The sequence below is a fragment of the Mus musculus genome, chromosome X, assembly GCF_000001635.26.
Source record: "Mus musculus strain C57BL/6J chromosome X, GRCm38.p6 C57BL/6J".
NCBI classification, from domain to species: Eukaryota; Metazoa; Chordata; class Mammalia; order Rodentia; family Muridae; genus Mus; species Mus musculus.
Genome location: NC_000086.7, coordinates 109261083 through 109265760, shown reverse-complemented (window position 1 = coordinate 109265760; position 4678 = coordinate 109261083).

Genomic DNA, 4678 nt, shown 5'->3' with positions numbered 1-4678 from the left:
GAGCTCCCAGGAGGGAGAGAATCTGGAGAGGTTTCAATATTTGAAAGTGCTGGTGGATCAACAAGCCAATTCCAGTATTTTAAAAGATTCATCCTTGTACTTCTGTTACTCTAGAACCACTCCTGGTACCAACTTCTGTATTAGTCAGGGTTCTCTAGAGTCACAGAACTTATGGATAATCTCTAAATAGTAAAGGAATTTATTGATGACTTACAGTCGGCAGCCGAATTCCCAACAATTGTTCAGTCGCAGCTGTGAATGGAAGTCCAAGGATCTAGCAGTTACTCAGTCTCACGCAGCAAGCAGGCAAAGGAGCAAGAGCAAGAGCTAGACTCCCTTCTTCCAATGTCCTTATATTGTCTCCAGCAGAAGGTGTAGCCCAGATTAAAGGTGTGTCCCACCACACCTTTAATCCCAGATGAAAGGCGTAGCCCAGATTAAAGGTGTGTTCCTTAAACTCGGAGATTCAATCTTCTGGAATCCATAGCCACTATGGCTCAAGATCTTCAAACTAAGATCCAGATAAGGATCTCCAAGCCTCCAGATAAGGGTCACTGGTGAGCCTTCCAATTCCGAATTGTAGTTCATTCCAAATATTGTCAAGTTGACAACCAGGAATAGCCACTACAACAATCCTCATACCAAAACTAGTGTTCCCTATAAAACATTGGGATCTAGAAAGATGCTTTTTATGACAAACACTATGCAGCATAAAGATATTTTGTGAATTTTGAGTGAACTATTATATAAAAACAAGGCACTGAAATTTAAAAATACTCTATGGCAGATCTACGGATCTATGATGAGTTTGATTAGAATTATTTGGTAAATTTCATTATGAGCCATACAGTATAATAATGCTTTATCAAAAATAGTGTTATAACCAGCACAAAGATGCTTTGTAAAATTGTTTCTATACTGAATTGTAGCCCTGCCTAGCTTTCAAAACTTGGGATAAAGTAGATGTTCCCTTTTCCAAAAAAGGTAGAACACCATATGCCCATAAAACTTTCCACTTTAGGAAGGGGTTTGCCTTCTATGTCACAGACAGATGACATTACTTGCCAATAGTAATCTTATCTTATTATTTATAGCTGCCATATCAATTACATTTGCTTTCTAGCATAATTGTACCCTTTAAATATTGAAGTTAAAATTAAGATGGAATCAAAACAAATAAAACTAGAAATTATAGCTGTAGCATATATTTCATTTTAATGATGGATAGTCTTAGTTAAGAGTATGCTTAACGCTACCAAATATAATCATAAAATATAAAAATATATCCTCAGGTTTTGGCAATGGTGAAACTTCTCCATCTTTGAAAGAGCCAAAGGAATACTTTTACAATAATAGTAAAAAGCAGTTAAGCCAACTTCTGTGAACTTGACACAAGTAAGAGTCATTTTAGAAAAGGAAACTATGGTTTAGAAAATGCCCACAACTAGACTTACCTGAAGGTAAACCTGTGATATCTTTTCCTTTTTTTTTTTTTTTCCGTTTTCACTTTTGTTAGAGTGACTTACTATAACAAGTGAGAATCCCAACCAAATTAATCACCAAACTATCAGGCAATGATAAAGGGGTTTCTAGTTGGAAACTTTCCTAGCACAAGCTGTGATTTGGGACCACTGAGTAAAGGTGCATTTCCTACTACACAAGTCTCTGCCTAGAAGGCACATGCACTATCCATGTATTCAAAGTTCTGTAAAGGCAGGTATCTCTTGAAAAATAATTAGGTTCTACAAAACCCCTTTTGAAAAATACACAAATCTCTCTTCCATATCTGCCATATCACTGATGAGCTTCTGAATCAGGATCTTTGCTCAAGCATGAGGAGCAGCTTCATGTGGTTTGGATCCTTTGCTCCATCTTAATCTTCAGGCTATGGAAGTTGAACCTTGATCTGAGAAGACTCAAGTGGATGATTTTTTTTTCCAATTTTTGAAGGTGTTTGAATTATGTTAAGTGTCCAGCAGCTGGTGCTAAAGTCTCTAGTCCAAAGAGAATCATAATATATATAATTGAGGTTTTTTTTCCTTAAATTCGTGTTTAGGACTATTATAAAGGTAATTTGCATAAAATGGATCTGTTACCGAATAAGACATATGAACAAGTTTAGAGGTAAAGTCTTAGAATGACACACTATTTGTAACCATGCAGAACTTGGTGGGTAATAGCTTAGAATGTTTTACAATTCATTTGATTTTATAGAAAGCAGAAGACATGCTCCATGCCCCACTTTTACACTATGACCACACCAAATAATTGATGGGTGAGGGCCTAGCTCACTGTGGGCAGTGCCACTGCTATAAGAAAGTAGGCAGAACAAGCCATGAAGAGTAACCCAGTAAGCAGTGTTCCTCCATGGTCTCCAGGTTCCTACTCTGTTTGAGTTACTACCCTGACTTCCCTGGATACACTACAAACTGTAACATACTATGAACCCGTTCTTCTCAAGCTGATTTTGGTCATGGCATTTCATCACAGGGCTAGAAACCATAACTAAGACAACAGGAAATTACAAAGTTACTCTTGCCAATCAGTTGCACTTTTCAAACCGAACTTTCCAAGACCAGAATAGTATTGTACTGGCTAGTTTTGTGTCAAGTTGACACAGCTGAAGTTATCACAGAGAAAGGAGCTTCAGTTGAGGAAATGCCTCCATGAGGTCCAACTGTAAGGCATTTTCTCAATTAGTGATCAAGGGGGAAAGGCCCCTTGTGGGTGGGACCATCTCTGGGCTTGTAGTCTTGGGTTCTATAAGAGAGCAGGCTGAGCAAGCCAGGGGAAGCAAGCCAGTAAAGAACATCCCTCCATGGCCCTTGCATCAGCTCCTGTTTTCTGAACTGCCTGAGTTCCAGTCCTGACTTCTTTGGTGATGAACAGCAGTATAGAAGTGTAAGCCGAATAAACCCTTTCCTCCCCAACTTGCTTCTTGGTCATGATGTTTGTGCAGGAATAGAAAACCTGACTAAGGCAAATTGATACCAGCATAGTGGGGTATTCCTGTGACAACCTGACCATGTTTTGGGGAGTACTGTGGAAGGACTTTGGAACTTTGGCCTTGAAGATCCATTCGTTGTTAAGAGCTCTGTCAGATGTTGTGAAGGAGCTTGGGAGATAATGTTGAGAACAGTGCAGAAGATGGAGGCCTGGCTTGTGAAATTTCAGGGGGAAGATTAAAGACTCTTTTCTGGGCGATTGCTATTTTGATTGGGAAGATTCTGTTGTTCTGGTTAGCTGGGGCTGAAGAATCAGCTGTTAATTAACAAGATACCAGAACTACTAAAGTGAAACTTTTGCTTATTGGGACTATTGATGCTGGTTAGCTGGAGCTAAAAAATTAGTGGTGATTAAGAAGAGACCAGTACAAGCTTGCAATCCCACCAACAATGGAGGAGTGTTCCTCTTTCTCCACATCCTCACCAGCATCTGCTGTCACCTGAATTTTTGATCTTAGCCATTCTGAATGGTGTGAGGTGGAATCTCTGGGTTGTTTTGATTTGCATTTCCCTGATGATTAAGGATGTTGAACATTTTTTCAGGTGCTTCTCAACCATTCGGTATTCCTCAAGTGAGAATTCTTTGTTTAGCTCTGAGCCCCGTACTACTCAGCTATTAAAAAGAATGAATTTATGAAATTCCTAGGCAAATGGATGGACCTGGAGGGCATCATCATGAGTGAGGTAACCCAATCATAAAAGAACTCACACAATATGTACTCACTGATAAGTGGATATTAGCCCAGAAACTTAGAATACCCAAGATATAGGATACAATTTGCTAAACACATGAAACTCAAGAAGAACGAAGACCAAAGTGTGGACACTTTGCCCCTTCTTAGAATTGGGAACAAAACACCCATGGAAGGAGGTACAGAGACACAGTTTGGAGCTGAGACGAAAGGATGGACCATCTAGAGATTGCAATATCCGGAGATCCATCCCATAATCAGCTTCCAAACGCTGACACCATTGCACACACTAGCAAGATTTTGCTGAAAGGACCCTGATATAGCTGTCTCTTGTGAGACTATGCTGGGGCCTAGCAAACACAGAAGTGGATACTTACAGTCAGCTATTTGATGGATCACAGGGCCCCCAATGGAGGAGCTAGAGAAAGCATTCAATGAGCTAAAGGGATCTGCAACCCTATAGGTGGAACAACATTATGAACTAACCAGTATCCCAGAGCTCTTGTCTCTAGCTGCATATGTATGAAAAGATGGCCTAGTTGGCCATCACTGGAAAGAGAGGCCCATTGGACTTGCAAACTTTATATGCCCCAGTACAGGGGAATGCCAGGGCCAAGAAGTGGGAGTGGGTGGATGGAGGAGTGTGGGGGGGGGGGAGTGTGGGGGACTTTTGGGATAGTGTTGGAAATGTAAATGAAATAAACACCTAATTTAAAAAAAAGGTTAAAAAAAAGAGAGACCAGTATCATTGAGGTGACATCTTCTGGGAAGTGTTTTCTGAAAGCACAAAGAGGCTGTGTTCCAGAGATAGCCAAAGTTGTACCTTGTGCTGCAGCAGGACTTGGTAATGTGTAAGAGTCACCCAGGTGGTACTGGTTTTAAAGGCATGAAGGTGTCACGCAGAGCAGCTGATGCTTGACACTAGAGAGGCCATGGAAGGCCATTGGAGAAGGTCCAGCCTCCATTGCAATTGATGGCTCA